General features: G+C 44.3%; 2 non-coding genes across 2 annotated transcripts; one reads left to right on the top strand and one right to left on the bottom strand.

Annotated features, from left to right (window-relative positions):
- The first annotated feature begins 5,057 nt into the window (after window positions 1-5,057).
- On the top strand, window positions 5,058-5,163 carry LOC120262618. Its single transcript, XR_005536882.1, has one exon. It is a non-coding gene; the product is annotated as a small nucleolar RNA R71 (small nucleolar RNA).
- A 2,109-nt stretch (window positions 5,164-7,272) lies between these two features.
- Window positions 7,273-7,379, bottom strand: LOC120262529. The gene has a single exon (XR_005536798.1). It is a non-coding gene; the product is annotated as a small nucleolar RNA R71 (small nucleolar RNA).
- Between the last annotated feature and the right edge of the window lie 13,788 nt (window positions 7,380-21,167).

The raw sequence follows: 21,167 nt of genomic DNA on the forward strand, positions 1-21,167 counted from the left end.
TTTGAAAGAAACTCGCTTAAACAAGTTAATTGAGTAATGCTATAGAAATTCGCACGGTCGTGTGGAATTTCTGCACGCTCGTGTAGATCCATAGGGCGTGAACAAACGCACGGCCGCGCCACAAAAATCCAATAATACACTTTTAAATTCTTTCTAACTTCGTTCTAAACATGTATAATCATTCTAATTATAGAAACAAAGCATGATTGACTAGTTTCATCGATGAAAATCAAGAATTGACGAAGATAAACAAAGATAAGGGCTTACAGATGAGTTGAGATGAAAAACTTTGAATTATCCGGAACACAAAGAAAAAATCCATCCAAATTGGCAATACGAAATCGGGAAAAAGTGTGAATGTGCTTGCAGATGAATGGGAAGTGTGAAAATGAGAAGAAATGATGATCCTTTTAAAAGGACTCGCGCCTCTTGGCATTCTGTACATCCGCAAAGCCGTGCGAAAATTACCCACGCCCGTGCACCTCCATAGGAGAGCTTCACAGGGGCTGATGTACGCCTGCAGCGCCGCCGGGAATAACCCTCACTGCCTTTAAATGCTTTTGTATGGGCTTGTAGAAAATACCCATGCCTGTGCGCCCGACCCACTGTGGGGCACCAGACGTCCCCTCGTGACTTCTCTCGTCTCAACCGAAAGAATCACTAGAGCTTTTCACGCCTGCGGAAATTTCGCACGGGCATGGACATTGACATACCCAACTCACAGGGGCAGCCGCACGCTCCTGTGTCATCTCAGGATGGAGAAAGCTCATTTGCAAAGATCCGCATGTGTACGTAAAAATTCTCCCATGTCCAGACATTTTTTTCACAAGGGCGAGTCCATGCCCTTGTGTGCTCTCGGATAATTTGCCAAGTCTCATAGGAAAAACACACGCCCATGTGGAAGTTACATGATAAGTGCTTGAGTGAACATGTTTTTATGCATGTTTTACATACATTGAGCATCATATTTTATACGGTTTATGTCTCATTTCGTATTGGGTGTTCTTTTATGCATATAGGTTGTGAAGGCATTGGGATTTCAAAAAGGGAGCCAAGATAGGCTATCATGGCATAATATTGGGAGTTCTTGTACAAATCAAGTTGGAAGACACAAGAGGAGTTCGTGTATGAGGAGATGTGTGCCAACTTCCATAGTTTTTGCAAGCCAAGTTATTAATGGAAGGGCACAAAGGCAGCCATGTTCCACATTCCTCCTCTTTGTAAAGATTTCAAGACCTTTCAAGACGCATTGATGAAGGAAAAGCCAGATAGTCTTTACCATATGATCGTGTGCCCGATCGTGGCCTTAAGAGGAGAATGTTTATCATCGTGTAGCAAAAAGTATTGTAGAAGAATTCATCAGAGCAGTAATTACTATTCACACGCCCTGCTGAAAAACCCGCGACCGCTGAAATTCCTCGCAGCCCACGCGGGCGCTGGGGGCACGTGATGCACGCTGTCAGAGTCTATAAATACACCTTTGGCCGATTCTAAAGGGACTTTTTATGGAGCTTTGAGCATAGACATTGAGAGAGAGGCGGCTAGGGTTTGAGGAGAAGGCTTCACGATTGATAGGGAGTTCTTCACCAACTTTGATAGATTCCTTCGACGTCATAGCATTTTGGGGAGCCATTGGCGACCTAGCTTCGGAGAGGAATCCTTCAAGACGTAGAACTACCAATCAAGGCCAATCCGCGCGAATTCGAGGGGGTTTTCTCTATGGGTTTTATTGCTTTTCATTGTATTCATTATTGTTTTGTAACTAGGCCCATGGAGGGCTAAACCCTAGTGGGTATTTGGGCATGTGAACCCTAAGATTTATATTTTTGGATTGATTCTCTTAATGTTTCTAGTTAATCCGAGTTGTCTTGAGTTTTAATCTTGTGATTTAATTGCTTTGCTAGTGTTGTTAATCGTTGTGGTTGATTTACATTGCATGATTTAATACTTTTAATGTGAGAGGTCTCAATTAGAGTTAGATTTCCAAGATTAAAAGAGGGTTGAGATGGTGAGCCTTGAGATGGAGGAGTGTCCCCTTTCCCTTTCGATTGAGTGTTTCCTATCTCCGTATTCCATATTCTCTTTGCAACCATATTTGGTGTGAGGCGTGAGATTGCTCGATTTCTCCCCCGGGACCTTGTAGGGGGTTAGGATCCTTCGCCGGGAATTAGGGTTGGATCTACATTTAGGAATCGGTATCACTCTTAGGTTTCCTTTAGAGCATATTACGGTCATATGGGGTGTGAAGTGTTGAGATTGGTTGATTTCTCCACCGGGACCTTGTAGGGGACTAGTGCCTTTTGCTTGGAGACAAGGATTGGTTATCGTTGGACTACTCCTCGACTCATTAGACTCGATTCTAGAGCATTTAGTGAATCTTGAGCTTTAAAGAAGATCTTAGGGGGATTATCGTCCCGAATACCTCATCCTTAGTGATTGAGACTCTTCTACTTTATTTCTTGCATACTTGTTTGCTTTTGCTTTGCAATTAGTTCACTTCATTATATTCATTGATTCTCGACTCAGATAATTGAGAAGTGGTTATTACTAGTACTCCGCTCCCTCGTGGATCTCGACTCACCCGACTCACCGGGTAATTATTACTCGACACCCGTGCACTCTGCGGTTTACACACGCATATCTCGGACGTGTCATTACACACCCGGGCGCAGTGAAAAATTGCAAGGGCGCTCACGTAGGTGAGCCCACGCCCTGCGCTCTCTCGGATGAGCTCGCAATAAAATCAAGACGGCCCTCATGGAAATTCCATATGCACGTGCATTTTCTCTAGATGATATAGAAAAAACTCGCAGGCTCGAGAGAAATTTCCTCGAACATGTGTACACATTCGTGAGCTCGCCTTTTTATGCAAAAAAATACACCAGTGAAAAAAACACTAAAAAGAAGCTCAAGCGACTTAAACTCTTGCCAAATCCCTCATGAAAAAACATGATGACATTAAAATACACAATACAATATACAATAGAAGCATCTAAAAATCAAGACACCAACACCCAACAAGTTATTCATGCAAAAAAACTAAACTAACAACTAAGAAAAAGAAAAAGTAAACACTTGGATTGTCTCCCCAAGAAGCGCTTTGTTTTACGTCACTAAGCTTGACATACCTCGCCCCTTACCTCACGGGGGATCATATATGAATGTTGCCCTCTTACCCATGGCTTGAAAGCATGACGAGCAAAGTTTCTTGATGATAGAGGGAGAGTTATCGGGCTTGGGACCACCTAGCAATGGTTCATCCAACTTGGTCTGTTCACGCACATCTCCAACAGCCTTGTGGCATTTCTGTTGACGTCTCCTCACCCTCTTCATCTTCCGAAGCACCTTCTTCAGGATCCCCAGAGTACATGGTACTTCTTCCATCGAGCCAAGCATCATTACTTCTTCATTTTCCTCCTTTTGGTACTTCTTCCGGATTGAATATTTTCTACATATATTCATCAACAATCTCATCACTAGTGTCTAGAAAATACAAAGTATAATTGAAATCTAGAGAATGCCGCATGGCTTTAGCAAGGCGGTATGTGAGCTTGTCATCTCCAACTCTCAAAGTTAGCTCCCCACCATCCATGTCAATCAATGCCTTGGAAGTCCGCAAGAACAACCTCCCAAGTATCAAGGGTACATCCGCATCCTCATCGACGTCTAGCACCACAAAAATCTATATGAAATATGTACTTGTCGACCTTAACAAGCACATCTTCGATGATACCCCTCGATGTCTCACCGCTCGTCCACCAATTGCAAAGTCATCCGAGTCGGCCTAGGCTCGCCCAAGCCTAGCTTCTGAAAGAAGGTGTATGGCATGACGTTGATATTGGCCCTTAAGTTTGCCAATGCGATTTCTTTACCAAAATTGCCAATGTTGCATGAAATGATGAAGCTTCTTGGGTCTTTCCTTTTGTTCAGCATGTTCTTTTGCAAAATCGCTGAGCAAGAAGCATCTAAGATCACTACAACACTCTCCTTTAACTTCCTCTTGTTAGTCAACAAGTCCTTCATGAATTTTGCATACTTAGGCATTTGAGACAATGCCTCAACAAAAAGGAATGTTGATGTGGAGTTGCTTTTTAACAAACTCGTGGAACTTCTTGTATTGTTCATCTGCTTGGTTATTCTTCAACCCTAGAGGGATAGGGGATTCTTTTGCTTGAAAGGTAGTGGTGCCACCTCCTTTCTTTTCTTGTTTCCTCTTCAACCTCTATGACCTTGAGTGCGTGTTCATTGGGCCGCTCACCCGAAAACCTCACCTTCAACATCACGACCACTTCTCAAAGTGATCGCCTCACATGCTCTCTAGGATTGGTCTCGGTATTGCTTGGCAAGCTTCATTGTGATCTCTTAGATAGAGACTTCGCAATTTGCCCCACTTAATTCTCAAGGTTGTGAAAAGAAGCGGTGTGGTTGTGAAATGTAGCCTCAATTGATTGAAAACTTGTAGCCAATGATTGCACAAATCTAGTCAAGGCATTCTCCAAATTGGTCATTCGGGTCTCCAAATCGGAAACTCGGTTCTCCGTGTTTGGGGCTTGTTGTTGTTGGAATCCCGGTGGCCCCATGGCCTTTTGTGGAACTTGGTTACTCCACGAGAAATTGGGATGATTTTTCCAACCTGGATTGTAGGTCTTGCTATATGGATTCCCTTGATTCCTCATCGCATTACCCACAAAATCAACATTCTCAACTGAAGATGCATCACCAATAGAGATCAGGCAATCGGAGGGAGCATGTCCTCTACCACACCCATTGCAATTCGTCACGGCCGCTACTCTATTTGAAGTTAGGAGATCTAATTTCTTACTCAAATTTTCCACTTGAGTCGCCAATGAAGTTACTGCATCTATCTCTTCGAGACCGCCCACCTTTTTCTTCTCCCTAGCATTCCATTGGTAGCTGTTTAACCCCATTTCTTCAATTAACTGATGGGCCTCATCGGGGTCTTGCTACCTAAGATACCTCCTCGCTCGCATCCAAGAGTTGCCTTTGTACTCGGGTTCAAACCGTTATAAAAAGTCTGAACAATCATCCACTCTAGAAATCCATGTTACGGGCACTTTCTCAGGAGCTCCTTGAACCTTTCCCACATCTCAAATAGAGACTCCAATTCTGATTGTACAAAGGACGAGATCTCATTCCTAAGCTATGCAGATTTTCTGGGAGGGAAATAACAGGCAAGAAAAGCTTCTACCATCTCCTCCCATGTGCTAATTGATACTCTAGGTAATGAGTGTAGCCACTGCTTCACTCAACCCTTTAAAGAAAATAGGAAGGCTCTCAACTTGATGGAATCATCCGTCACCCTGTTTATCTTGAGCATATCATGCACCTCGAGAAAGTTCTCTATATGACTATTTGGATCCTCATCGGCCAAACCATTGAACTGTGCAGATTGCTGCAACCTATGGATGAATGACGGCTTCAGCTCGAAGTTTTGAGCTATAATCGGTGGAAGGAAAATACTCGATTGTGTCCCAATACTGAAAGTCTGGTATAATCGGATAATGTCCTCTGTTGTTCATTTTGTTCCGCCATATTATCCGACCCTTAAACTTCCAAATCAACCATATTATACTATTCTTACACAAGTTCTTTCCCTTTTGTTTTAAATGTACGTTCGAGCTCGGGATCTCCTTCAATGAATACAGAGGGGTTCCTTCGGGTTATGAACTTGGAGCTGTACCAAAAGAAAGAAAACAAATCAGAACGATGATAGAAAATAAGATTGAAATAGAATGAATAAATGAATAGCTTAGAAAACAAAGTGCAAAGTATCTCTAAACGCCTATTCCCCGGCAACGACGCCAGAAACTTGACAACGCCCCTTGCATATGTCCCGCAAGTGCATGGGTTTGTTGAAATAATAAAATCCCAGTTGAGTGGGTATCATATCCACAGGGAGTAGGGAGTAAAATACTTAAATTGCTTCTTAACTAAGCGAAATATGAATAGTGATTTATATGACAAGATGTAATTTAAACCAACATAAAAGAGACAAAAGAGAGAACACAAGTAAAGGAGATGTAAGGCAATTGATATAAATGGGATACTCGGATATTGATCCGCCTAGGACAATCCGCTATGGGGTAGTATGAAATTCCTGTTTTCTTCTCTTTTCGCCCAAATGATATCTTCTTGTTCTCCATGGCTTCCTTATGCCCTACAAAACAAATAGTAGACGATTAAGCATAAAACGGGCATCAAACCTCACAAAATACACGCAAAGTGAATATGATATATACATGAAAACATCTACATTTAGACACTTATCACCTCTCAAAACCCTAGCCGCAGCCCTCTCTCAAGTTGGAGAAAAGATGGAGAAAAGAATGCTGAAATCAGGGCGGAAATCTGCTTTTAAAGGGCTGGAATCGGGAATCCACATGCCCCTGTGGATATTCCACACGAGCTTGTGAAATTAACACACGGGCCTGTGGAATTTCCACATGCCTGTGTGGCTTCTCTATTCTGAAACACTCCCAAAATCATGCTTTCATCGAGGTAACATAAAAGGGCGCACATTTACAACATAGATCGCTTTGCTTCTTCAATGAACGGCTGCGTTGGTGGATATCTTGTTACACATGCACATGCCGGAATACTTAGAATGTGACTGCCTTTGTGTCCCTCCAACTCATTGTGCTAGCTTGAATACAAGGAGGTTGGCACACATTCTAGCATCTTAAACCCAACTTATATCTTCGCGTTTGAACCTTCTCAAGATTTCATCCAAATAGTGCACTCACGATCTACATTGTCTTCTTTCTCTAAGATTCGGCTTCACAACCCTATATGCATGAAAGTAATATAACTACACACATATTAGTGTTAAAACCCAATAAAAGTAATGCTCATCATAAGAAAAGAACACTTGCATTCTTATCACACAAGCACTTATCATGCCGGACCCTCGCTTTTGGGCACATAGTCTTGTTTTTGTGCGACCACCGATTCATGACTCGAATTTTTTTAGCTAAAAGCCGGCATTCATCCACATGTTATAGCAAAGACACATAGTTTAATGGGTTGGCCGATGAGGATTCAAACAATCACAAAGAGAATTTCTTGGAAGTGTGCGGCATGCTCAAGATCAATATTGTTACGTATAATGCCATCAAGTTGAGAGCCTTCCCATTTTCTTTGAAGGGGAGAGTGAAGCAATGGCTACGTTTATTACCTAGAGCATTGATTATTACATGGGAGAAGATGGTAGAAGCTTTTCTTACCTGATATTTTCCACCCGGAAAATCTGCAAAGCTTAGGAATGAAATATCCTCCTTCATGCAAATGGAATTGGAGTCTTTATTTGAGACATAGGAGAGATTTAAGGAGCTCATGTGGAAATGTCCTTAACATGGGTTTCCCGAGTGGATGATTATTCAGACTTTTTAAAATGGGTTAAACCCTAGCACAAGGTAGTTACTTGATGTGCAGCAGGAGATAGCATATGTAGCAAGACCCCCGAAGTAGCACGAGAATTGATTGAAGAAATGGGTTTGAATAGCTACCAATGGAATGCAAGAGAGAAGAAGAAAGTGGTCGATCTCCATGAGATTGATGCGGTTATATCGCTGGCGACCTAAGTTGAGCTCATTGAGTAAGAAGTTGAGCATGCCTAACTTCTCCCTAGATTGGTGGTCGTGATGAATTATAATGGATGTGAAGGAGGCCATGCTCCATCTGATTTCCTGATAGCTATTGGTGGTAGATCCTCCATGGAACAAGTTGGTTTTATAGGTAATGGGATGAGGGTCCATGGATATACATATAGCAATACCTACAATCCGGGTTGGAGAAGCCATCTGAACTTTTCTTGGCATAATCAAGGGCAATAAAAGGCCACCGTGCATGACCGGGTTTCCAACAACAATAAAGAATCCCGAGCAGGGGAGAATCGAGTTTCAAGCTTGGAGACCTGAATGATCGATCTAGAGAAAGCTTTTGACTATATTTGTTCAATCATCGGATACAAGATTTCAGTGGGTCAAAGCTATACTTCGCAACCACACCGCTTCATTGCACAATCTAGAAAATCAAGTGGGGAAAATTGCGAAGTCCCTATCGAAGAGACCTCAAGGGAGTTTACCCAGAAACACTGAAACCAATAAGAAAGAACATGTGAAGGCGATCACTTTGAGAAGTGGCCGTGAGGTTGAGGTTAGGTTTCCAAGTGAGAAAAACCAATGTTAAAAGCACCGAGGTCGTGGAGGTTCAGGAGAGAACTAACAAGAAGAAGGTGGTGGCACCCCCACCGTACAAGCCAAGAATCCCTTACCCTTCAAGATTGAGGAACAACCAAAATGATAAACAATACAAAAAGTTCTTGGTGCTATTGAAGAAATTGCACATCAACATTCCTTTATGGAGGCGTTCTTAGATGCCTCTTGTTTAGCAGTTTTGCAAAAGAATATGCCGAAGAAGAAGAAAGACCCCGGAAGCTTCATTATTCTGTGCAACATAGGTAATATGGGTAAAGAGATGGCATTGGAAGATTCAGGGGCAAGTATCAATGTCATGCCATACTCATTCTTTCATAAGCTAGGCTTGGGAGAGCCTAGGCCCACTCGGATGACACTTCAATTGGCTGACCGAACTGTTAGACATCCGAGGGCCATTGTTGAAGACGTACATGTGAAGGTTGACAAGTACATATTTCTTGTAGACTTTGTAGTGTTGGACGTCGATTAAGATGTAGATGTTCCTTTGACCAACAAGAGGAAGTTGGAGGAGCACAGGCATCGGTGATCTTATATGCCTCTTGTTCAGCAGTTTTGCAAAAGAATATGACAAAGAAGAAGAAAGACCTCAGAAGCTTCATCATCCCGTGAAACATTGGTAATATGGGTGAAGAGATGGCATTGGCGGATTCATGGGCCAGTATCAACATCATGCTATACTTGTTCTTTTAGTAGCTAAGCTTGGGAGAGCCTAGGCGCACTCGGATGACACTTTAATTAGTGGACCAAATAGTTAGACATTCGAGGGGCATTATCGAAGACATACTTGTGAAGGTTGACAAGTACATATTTCCTGTGGACTTTGTTGTGTTGGATGTTGATGAGAAAGTAGATGTTCCTTTGATACTTGGGAGGCTATTCTTGCACTTCCAAGGTACTTATCGACATGGACGGTGGGGAGTTGACACTAAGGTTTGGCGATGACAAGTTGACATACTACCTCATTTGAAGCTATGCGATATTCTTCTGACTTTTATAATATCCTTTAATTTTTGACACTAATGATGAACTAATTGATGAATATGTGTAGGAAATGATGAATCCCGACCCATATGAAGGGTCTGCTAGACCAAGAAGTGGAAAATGAAGAAGTCTTGATGCTCAGTCTAAAGGAAAAGGGTACCATCTACCCCGGGGATAATGAACAAGGTGCTCTGACAAATGAAGCGAGCAAGGAGATGCCACAAGAAACACCCCAACGCTAATGGGGAAATACAAGAACGAAGTGAGGGGTGACAAACTCTCATGTGTTAACATTCTCGATAACTCCTCCTCTACCCTCAAAAGATTATGTTCATCATGCTTTCGTGTTATGGGTAAGAGGGAAACCTTCATCTATGAGCCCCGATAAGGTAAGGAGAGGTAAGTCAAGCTTAGTGACATTACACAAATGCTTCTTGGTAGACAACCCAAGTCTTTACTAATTTTCTACGTTTTTAGTTTAGAACTTGCATGAATAAGGCATTGAGTGTTGGTGTCTTGATTCTTACATGCAAATTGCCATGTTTTTATTGTGGACCGTTGGTGTCTTCATTTGCTTACTTTTTGTGTGGTGAAGTATCATGGTCATTTAAGCATGTTTTTTATGTTTCTCTAGTTACTTGTGCATATGTAGGCGTGCTTTGAATGAGTGTATTTATTTAGTATTCTTACGCAAAGCCTACAAATTGTTCTAAGTCATCCAAAAAAAACACTCGGCCATGTGGAAATTCCACACAGGCATGTGTTTTCATTCAGACCTCATCCCGAGAGGACATAGGGGCATGTGTCTGCCCCTGTGAATGACCTTGTGATAGTGACAAGGTCCCCTTGCGTATATCCCGCAAGTGCACGGGTTTGTCAAAGTAATAATCCCGGATGAGGGGGTATCGAATCCACAGACAGTAGGGAATAAAAATACTTAATCCGCTTCTTAGCTATGTGAAAGATCAGTAGTGATAAGTGTGACAATAATTCAATTCCCAAAAGTAAAAACAACAAGTAAGAGAGCACGAGTGAAGGAGAAGGTGAGGCAATCGATAAAGATGGGGTACTCGGATAATACTCCTCCTAGGACAATCGTTTCAAGTGCAAGAACCCTCTATTATGCTTCGTAATCAATGTAATGTTGAGTCGTGGAAATCCTTAAATACATAGTCCCAAATCTAAGGTCAACTATGCCTAACTTTATACATGTCCCGGAGGAGAGATTAGATAACCTCTCAACCTCGCACTCGAATAGAGTTGCAATGAGCTCTAGGGATTCCAAGTGATAAATCTCTTCCTAATTATAGGCCTAACCCTTTGGTCCAGGTGGAAGGTCCCTAACCACGATTAAGCCCTAGATACTAAGATCACCTTAACGCTTCACTCTGTTGCACGCACAGCTAAGCCCCAGCGGAGGGTCATCCCTTAGACCATTCACTCTATTATGGATGCAAAGAACTCGAGGAATGGATGTAGAATCTATCACATCGAAGGGGAAAGGGGATGCTCCTGTACCTCTCGACTCACCCTCTCAACCCTCTCCAACCTAGATTTTTCTAACGCTCGTGGTGTGTCACTCACTCACAAGGTTACCGACAAGAACTCTCAACCCTAGTATCACTCAAGGGGAAATGTTCATACAATCAAGCAGTCAAGGTTGGAACTCACAACAAACATCAATTAATTGAAAGCATAATAAAGAGATTCAATGAAACAAATACATCCTAGGGTTCACAAATACCCAAGTACCCACTAGGGGTTTAGCTCTCCGTGGAGCTAAGTACTATCAAAGAAATAGAATATTAAAGCAATGAATCCATAGATAAACCCCCTCGATAGTTGTGTTGGTGGTCTTGTGGAAAGTCCTCTACTCGTCGTCCAAGGATTCCCTTGTCCGGTATAGGATATGCCTCGACGGAAGCTCCCCTACCAACCTTCTTCCAAAGGAATGATCATGTCGGAGCTGTAGAACCTCTCCAAAACCTTAGGCAATACCTCTCAAAACCCTAGCCAAAACCCTCTCTCAAGTTGGGGAAAAGATGGAGAAAAAAATCCTGAAATCGGGGCTGAATCAGCTTTAAATACGGCTGGAATCGGGAATCCACACGCCCCTGTAGGCGCCCTTGTGGAATTTCTGCACGGGCGTGGGTAATTTCCACATACCTGTGCGGATTCTCTGACTCTGTCATTTTTGGACGGCTGTGAACAGTAACTGCTACAGTGTTTGCTAGCCATCCCGTCTGAACAGTAACTGCTACTGTCATTTTCCATATACCCGTGTGATTTCCAGCAGCAAAGACCTCACCATCCCGAGAAGACACAGGGGGTGTTGATGCCCTTATGAGTACCCCTGTGAAGATCCACACACACGTATGAAATTTCCACAAGGGCGTGTGGAACACATAGGAAATTTTTTCTCGGTTGGACAAAGAAGCCACAGGAGTGTGTGGATCCCCTGTGGGTCGGGCACACGGGCATGTAGAATTTTCACATGCCCATGTGGATGCATTCAGAGACAAAGTATGCTATCCTGAGAGCACACAGGCGTGTGAGTGCCCATGTGAAGCTCCCTTGTGGAGTCACATGGGCGTGGGTAATTTCCACACGCTCGTGTGGATGTACAGAACGCCAAAGACCGCGAGTTTTCTTTATAAATCTTGTTCGCCTTTTCATTTTTACACTTCTCCACACCGAAAGAATGCTCTCTCGTACTCTCCCGATTTTACACCATCGTTTTAGAGGGATTTTACTCTAGTTATCCGGCCGATTTCAAGTTTTCTATCTTCATCTCGTCGGTAAACACTTATTCTTTTTTTTCTTAGCCATGCTTAATTTTATTTGATTGAATCCTGTGAATGTGCTTCATTTTGTTGTCTAAATGATAGATTCATGTTTTAGAAGCATTTTAAAATGAATTTATGATGTATTTTTGAGTATATTGCATAGAAGCCATGTGGTTTTCACACCTCGTGGATCCACATGGGCATGTGGAATTTCAACACGACCGTGTGGATTCCTGCACTATTGTTTTGTGAGTTTATTTGATCAATTTTCTTTTCAATACTTGCAGATATGGCACCAAGGACTAAGAAAGTAACCGGCAAGCATCCTCGAGAGGCCTCATTTGAGCCTGGACATATAGAGTTCTCAATTCCCGAGGACCAGGCTCGATTCGAGCATTTGTCTAAGCTCAAGTTCAGTCAAAAGCGATTTTCAGATTTGAGTTCGCTCAGGGAGGTGCAGTTAGCTGATGACATGGCTGATGAGGTTGACGGGCTCCTCTCAGTGGGTAGTTGGCTGCATTTACTACTGATAAGAGAGCCGGCTATCTGCATGCTTAAATTGGAGGTGCTCGCCTCATTTGAGTTTGACCGCTCATATTCTAACTTCGATACCGTTAATGGCATTTAGTTCAGAGCTTTTGGATATCATCGTAGTATGAACATTACGCAGTTTTTAATCAAACTCAGGTTATATGATGAGGCGCTCATAGATACTGAGGCGTACGATGTTTGCCACAAACTACCCAGGTAGCTTGACGCTACAGCGCACATAGAGAGCGCTGTGTGGACAGGGGTGTACGAGCACGGGGTGTCAAAGGCCACTTGTTTGTCTCGACTAAGCTACAGATACATTCATCCAGTCCTGATCAGATCTGTGAATGGTCGTGGTGACAGTACCGGAGTTTTGAGCAGATAGGAGCTTCTATACTTATACTCCATGGTACAGAGAGAGCCATTACATCTGGGACACATTATGGCCGAGTATTTCAGCCACTAGTGACAGTATGCCAGGATCTATGTTCTCTTCTTCAGCCCGAACATTACCAGACTCATCAACGAGATGGGTCTACTGGACGCCATCAGAGGGGTCGAGAACATTACCAGACTCATCAACGAGATGGGTCTACTGGAGACCATGCGACTCATAGGTATGAACCGCAAGTATAGAGGCAAGGTGTATGTGATGAACATGTCTTGACAAGGTCCCCTTGCGTATATCCCGCAAGTGCACGGGTTTGTCGAAGTAATAATCCCGGGTGAGCGGGGTCGAATCCAAAGGGAGTAGGGAGTAAAGACACTTAATTCGATTCTTGGCTATGTGGAGTATCAACAATGATAAGTGTGATAATGATTAAATTCTCAACAATTAAAAAGCAACAAGTAAAGAGAGCAAAAGTAAGGAGGAGGCAAGGCAATCGATAGAAGATGGGGTACTCGGGATGATGCTTCACCTAGGAAAAAAATTGTTTCAAGTGCAAGAACCTCTATTATGCTTCCTAATCAATGCAATGGTGAGTCGTGGAGATCCTTACATACATAGTCCCAAATCTAAGGTCAACTATGCCTAATTCTATTCATGTCCCGAGAGGAGATTAAATAACCTCTCAACCTCGCACTCGAATAAAGTTGCAAAGTGCTCTAGGGATTCCAAGTGATAAATCTCTTCCTAATTATAGACCTAACCCTTTGGTCCCGGTGGAAGGTCGCTAGCCACAATTAAGCCCCAGATACTAAGATCCCCTCAGCGCTTCACTCCATTGCACGCGCAACTAGGCCCCCAGCGGAGGTTCATCCCTTAGACCATTCACTCTATTATGGCCGCAAAGAACTCAAGGAATGGAGGTAGAATCTATCACGTCCGGAGGGAAAGGGGACGCCTCCTGCACTCTCGAGCTGACCCTCTCAACCCTCTCCAACCTAGCTTTTTGTCTAACGCACTGTAGTGTGTCACTCACTCACAAGGTTACCAACAAGAACTCTCAACCCTAGTGTCACTCTAGGGGAAATGTTCATACAATCAAGCATTCAAGGTTGGAACTCACAATAAACATCAATTTATCGAAAAGCATAATAAAGAAGTTCAAAGAAACGAATACATCCTAGGGTTCACAATCACCCAAGTACCCACTAGAGGTTTAGCTCTCCATGGAGCTAAGTACAATCAAAGAAATTGAATGTAAAAACAATGAATCCATAAAGAAACCTCCTCGATGGTCGTGTCGATGGTCTTGCGGAGAGTCCTCTACTCGTCATCCAAGGATTCCTTCATCCGGTTTAAGATACGCCTCGACGGAAGCTCCCCTACCAACCTTCTTCCTCTGGAATGACGATGTCGGAGCCGTAGAACCTCTCCAAAACCTTGGCCAATACCCCTCAAAACCCTAGCCGAAGCCCTCTCTCAAGTTGGGGAAAAGATGGAGAAAAGAATACCAAAATTGGGGCTAAATCGGCTTTAAATAGGGCTGGAATTGGGCAACTCCATGGGCGTGGATGCTACACGCGCCCGTGCGGAATTTCTACACGGGCATGGATAATTTCCACAAGCCCGTGTGAATTCTCTGTTTCTCTGATTTCTTGGCCGGCTGTGAACAGTGCTGCTAACAACCATACCTGCATAATAGTAACATAAAAACACCCATATTAATTTAAAAACCTGAGAAAAGTAATCCTCAAGCAAACATTAAAACATTCTGTGCATCAATGAAGAAAATATGAAAGTGCTTGCCATTAGGTTCACCGAGGTATACAAAGAAAGTATTCTACAAGTAAGGAAAATTTCAACACTAAATACGAAAAATCAATGCTCTAGCTAAAAACTTGAATCAAAAAGGACAACAAACCTGAATTTCGCGTAAGTGTGTGAACTCACTCAAAACAACCCAAGTTATACTCCTCAAAGTTCTATGTACAAGGGACTTATTTATCTACAAAAGTGATAAAAATTTTAAAAGATGGTAGTAGCTTCACACATCCTCTAAGGTAGCCTTTCCAAAGCGGCCGCTAAGGTGGCTTTCACACTTTCAAGGTGGTAGCTCTTTCTACCCAAGTGGTAGCTTTCACTCATCCTATGAGATAGCTCTTTCTCTCATTAGGGCATAACTAGTATCCGACTTGTGAGAGTAGCTTCATAATTCACAGGTGATAGCTCTTTCCACCCAACAAACACAAATAAACAATAAAACTATATATATATATATATATATATATATATTTTAGCAAAAGAAGTAAACCTAACTAGTCCCTTTAACATCAAACATGAGTTTCCAATAGAGTTCAAAGAGTGAGTAGTGCACTAAGTGTAAATCGGGCAAAAATTCCTAAAAATTCAAGCAAGAACTAGAGGATGAAAACATTCAATGTTAACAATTCTCCTAGACTTAAGAATACAAACATTGCAACTAAGGTGAACCGCCACTGGCTATGTGAGCATATATCAATTAAGAACAATAGAAAAGATGATGCGCATTATGAAACCCCACACACACACACACACACTTAAGTTGTACATTGTCCCTCAATGTACTCATGCAAGCTCACTCAAAAATATATCATTCAAAAATAGATGTGGGAGAAGCAATCAAAAGAATACTCCCTGACCCCAGTGTCATGCGCTTGATGAAGCTAATTCGCTGGGCGAGTAGTGTTTCAACGTCTTAGGAAGCCTCGCACGGCCAAGTGCCAGCCACCTTGGCCGCGCCCATGACTAAGTCTTAATTCCAAAGATGTCAAGACCATCTCGCACGATACACGAGGGGGTTCAAAGTGAAGCTCAAGAAAAACCCGAGAGTGTATAAAAAGATGAAGCAATGAATACAACTCGATAAATGCAACATAACATAAACTCAGAAGGAAAAAACTTTATGAGTGAACAAGTCTAAAAACAAGAAAATAGAATAAAGTAAAATGCACGAAAGTAAAAGAAAAAGTCAAGTGTCGGAGTCACCTGGCTCCCCGTTGCTACGTCATTGCAAGTGGAAGCATGATGGTGGGTTCTCCGTGTCGGGGTCGAGGATGGAGGTGTCAGAGGGAACCGAGGGCATCTGAAGAGTCCTCGACTGCAGGACAAATGATGAGGCAACGCTCTCGTAGGATTTGTTGTAATATGTCGAAATGTCCATGAACTCTGTGTCGTAAGTGGCACATGGCGTAGGCCCTAATCTCGGCAACCTCGGCTCGACCACTCCTATAGCATTCGAGCCTCCCCAAAGCGATCATTGGCCTCGAGAAGGTGAAAACATACACGACCGGGGTGGTTCCTCGGTCACTGGAGGTTTCTCGGGTCTCAGCCGGGCCGAGGCTCGGCTGGCCGAGATGCTGCGCTCATCACCTTCATCCCGCGCCTATCTCTGGGCTGGTAGGAATCAAAGCAAAACCCCGTCCAACCCTGCGGATCATGCCCATCAACCGCTGCCTCTAGACCTGTGGGAGCAGGTACACTCATCTTCTCGGCCCCAGACCGAATCCAAGAGACCCATGGCCAGCACTAATCTCGTGAATGTAAGGGCCCCGAGAAGATTGCTCCCGCCTAGTATCTCGTCCCGATGTCCGATGTAATCACCGTGATGTGCCCTACAGTGGATCTGCAGAGGCGCCTACCAGTCATAAGCATGGCCAGCTCCCGACGGCTCAAGACACCGGTCATCAGTCACCATGACCATTCACCGACCTACTCAGTGATGGCATGCAAATATCCGATACGGTGTCGGGGAAAGGCACGTGGCCTTGGACACCCCGGCCATACCCGACCTTGGACCACTAGCACTCGTAGCTCCTCGAGGTCAAGGTTCCAGTGGATCGCGAGGGGCAACCCAGCGTCATACGATCGTAGTTGTGAATGCCTCCCTCAGACAGGCCAAGTAGTATGGAGCTGCGAATGCTCAAGCTATGGTGGGGCGTCCCAACATCTCGAATCGAATGGTGCCCAAACTGTCAAAGCTCGCATATGCTCTATCAAACTTGAACGAGGAGAGCACCTTTAGTGTAAACTCTCGGATGGCTAGCTCTCTAGTAGTCAGAAACTGCCGCCAACCGCCTTCTGAAACTAGATCATCGATCTCATCATTGAACTCATCACTCTTGTCAAGCTCCCGCAGATAGTAGTGGCCTCAATCAAGTCCGTCGAAAATGGAGTCCTCGGCAATCGCTCACTCGACGTGATGTTCGAGAATGCAGAAATTGCATGCCCTGCTCCGGGAGGATGACTCCACGGGCCTCTTATCATCTTGCTTCTTTGAGCTAGGTGCCATAATCTGTAAAATTTAAACAAAATTGTTCAAACAAGTTCATAAAACAATATCAGAAACCACACGGTCGCGTGGGAATTTCCGTGACACCCGCGTGTATTCACGAGGCGTGAGAACCGCATGCACCATGCAACAACAATCCATACAACTCAATATTTTCTAACTTCGTTTCTAAACGTAAATCATTGTTCCAATTGAAGAAACGAAGCATTATTAACCAGATTAATCAATAGAAATCATGAATTGACTGAAGAAGATGAAGAAAAGGAATTTACCAACGAGGGAGAAGTGAGAAAATAAAAGAGCCGCCTGAAAACTTTGCTAAAAATCCCACCGATCAGCGCAATGGACTCGGAGAATATTGTGAGAGTGTTTTCAAGTGAAAAAGGAGTCGCTAAAGAGGGAGAGAAATCATCCCCTTTTAAATAGAACTCGTGACTTTGAGCCGCTACAGTATCGACATGGCGCAAGTGTGGAAATTCCCCACGTGTGCCTCACTTGAAAAAGCTTCACTGATGGGCATATGCACGCATGTCTTTCTCGGGACTCCTCACCGACTTAGAACGATCTCCCGACGAAGCGCAGGAAAATATCCACCATGTCAGGCCATACCCATGCATACGACGCCTGCGCGGCTCCCTGGACACCCGAGAATAACATCAAGTCATCCACACGCGCGCGGGAATTCCACCGAGCGTGGACATTCCTAGCCCACTCACAGGCGGCCATGCACTCGTGTTTTTCTCGGGATGGAGGGAGCAACATGCGAGTTCCGCACGGGCGTGGAAATTACCCAGTGTAGCAGTTCACAAGGTCACCCATAGGGCGAGTCCACGCCCTGCTGTGTTCTCGAAAATCGGGGCAAAAATTGAGTTCAAAGGTTAGTAGTGCACTCAAAGTGTAAATCGGGCAAAAATTCCTAAAAATTCAAGCAAGAACTAGAGCATGAAAACATTCAATGTTAACAATTTTCCTAAACTTAAGAATACAATCATTGCATCTAGGGTAGAACCACCATTGCTATGTGAGTATATATCAATCAAGAACAATAGAAATGATGTGTGCACCATGAAACTCCCCCACACTTAAGTTGTACATTGTCCACTAATGTACACATGCAAGCTCACTCATAAGTGTATATCAATGAAAAATATATGTGGGAGAAGCAATCAAAACAATACTCCCACTCCTAGTGTTGGGTTTGATGGAGCTAATTCATTGGGAGTAGTGTCTCCAACGGGTTTAGGAGCTCGCACGGCCAAGTGCCAGCACCTTGGCCGCTCCATGACTAAGTCTCCAATTTCAAGAAGATAAGACCATCCTGACGATACACGAGGAGGTTCGATGAAGCTCAAGAAAAACAAAAATAACTCGAGTGTATAAAAGGAGGAAGCTATTAATACAACTCGATAATACAAAATAACATAAAATCAGAAGGAAAGTCCTTCTTGAGTGAACAAGTCTAAAAATAAGAAAATAAGATAAAGTAAAATGCATGAAAGTAAAGAGGAAAGAAGTCAAGTCGCTGCTACGCATGCGGGCTGTGCCCCCGTGCTTGTACGTAAGTGGAAGCACATGGTGGGTCCGCTGCAATGAGAGGAGCCGACGGGCGTCAAGTGGTCCTACCGTCAGGACAAATGACGAGGCAAACATCTCGCTTCCTAGGATCCGCATTGTGAAAATGTCGAAAACATGCCATGAACTCCTCGAAATCGAGTGGCTTTATGTAGTCCAATCTTGGCAACCCTCGGGCTTTTGACCACCTTGAGTACCATTCTCGAGCCTCCTCAGCCACCATCGCTCGAGAAGGTGAAAAATACGCACCGTGGTCTCCTCCGCCAATCGGAGGTGCCTCTCGCCTCGACCAATGCGGCCGAGGCTCTGCTGGCTTTAGATGCTCTACGGCATCACCCCTCATCCTCGCCTACCTCAATGGTAGAACTCACGCAAAACCCCTATCCAACCCCGAGGGACCACGCCCATCAACCGCATTGTCTCTAGACCCGAGGGAGCGGGTACACTTGTCTTCTCGACCCCTGAATCGAATCGAAGAGACCCATGCCCAGCGAGTAATCTCGTGATGTATGGGCCTAAGAAGATCACTCCCGAGCCTAGCATCATCAGTCTCGATATGCGATGTAATCCGCCGAGATGTGCCCTAAGTGGATCGGTACGCGCTCACCATCAGTACAAGTACTAAGCAACTCCTCGATGGCTCGTAACACCAGACTGCTGTCGCGGCCATTCACCCACCTACTCATGATGGCGTGCGACATATACGATGCAGTCGGGAAAAGGCACGTGGCTTTGACACCCCGACTCATCTTGGCCTTGACCACACAACACTCTATAAGCTCTTTGCTTGGTCAAGGTTCCAGGATAATCGAGTGAGCAGCGTGCATACTCCTCTGTATCTCGTGAATGCCTCACGTATAAACCAAGTAATATGAAAAAGCTGCGTAATGCTCAAGCTATGATGGTGTCCAAATAATCTGAGCGAGCAGTTGCCTAAAGCGTCGAAAGCTCGCATGCACGCTCTATCAAACTCGAGCGAGGAGAGCACCTCCGAGTGCAAAGCGCTCGGATGGGCTGGCTCCCCTAATCATCAATAACTGCCGCCAACCACCATCTGAAACAAGATCCTCAACCTCCTCAGCGAACTCATCTCCCTGCTGAAGATCTCGCAGTATAGTCGTGTCCGGGGAATCGAGTGCAGTCGAAAAGCGGAGTCTCGATAAGCGTTCATGCTTGAACCGATGTTCGGGAATCGCAAATCGCATGTCCTCAGCTTCAGGGGGATGACTCACGTGGCCTCTTATCGGCTTGCTTCTTTGACCTAGGGTGCCATGATCCGCAAAATTTTTAAACAAAATTGGTCAAACAAGTTGATAAAATAATCTGCATGTAAATCCACAAGGTCGTGTGGAATTTCCCATGCCTTGCATGTGGATCCGCAGGCGTGACAAGCTGCATGACGCTAGGCATCATCAATCCAAAAAAATACTACTCAATAATATCTCTAACCGTTCCAAAGCGTAATTCATTGTTCCAATTAAAGAGCGAGGCATTATTAACGATTATTCAATAGAAATTATGAATTGACGAAGAAGGTGATGAAAAAGTTTACCGACAAGGAAGAGTTTGAAAATGAAGAGCGGCGGAAAACTTCGCTAAAATCCGGTAGCTATGGACTCGGAGTATGTTGTGAGGGTGTTTTTCGAGTGAGAAGAGTCGTGAAGAAGAGAGAGAAATCATCCCCTTTTTAAAACAAAACTCGCGACCACGGCGTTACTGTGCATTCCACAGGGCGTCGCGGAAAATACCCACGCCCGTGCGCTAGACCCGAGGAAGAGCCTTGCGCCCACAGTGGCTTCCACTGAGCATCCGAGAAAAAAATATCAAGTCTAACACACGCCCGTGCGGAAAATTCCCCAGGCGTGGTCGTTCCCATGCCCCAATTCACGGGGTGGCCGCATGCCCCTGTGTTTTCTCGAGATGGAGGGAGCAATATCGCGAGTTTCGCTTGCGGGCATGCTGAGTACACGCCCGTGAGTGGTTCATAAGGTTTCCCACAGGGGTGAGTCCGCCCACAGTGTGCTCTCGGGAAAAAGCTGCCCACTCTGCCGAAATTCACGCCCGTCTTGAAGTACCCGCAGGCGTCGCCCGGTTTGGTGGTCGTCCACGAGGCGGCCGCATGCCCACTGCGCCTTCTCTGGATGAGGCTCGCGGTGAACATACGCAGGGCGTGTGGAAATTCCATACGCCCTGTGTGTTCTCTCTGGATGACTTAGAAAAACACGAGGGGCTATGCAGAATTAATCAGAACATGTCCACACCCTTGAGCATGCTCTATGCAAAATTACAGGAGGAAAACACAATATAAAACTCAAGCGACCAAAACTTCACCAACTCACAACAAA

Source organism: Dioscorea cayenensis, chromosome 5 (genome assembly GCF_009730915.1).
Source record: "Dioscorea cayenensis subsp. rotundata cultivar TDr96_F1 chromosome 5, TDr96_F1_v2_PseudoChromosome.rev07_lg8_w22 25.fasta, whole genome shotgun sequence".
Lineage (NCBI taxonomy): Eukaryota > Viridiplantae > Streptophyta > Magnoliopsida > Dioscoreales > Dioscoreaceae > Dioscorea > Dioscorea cayenensis.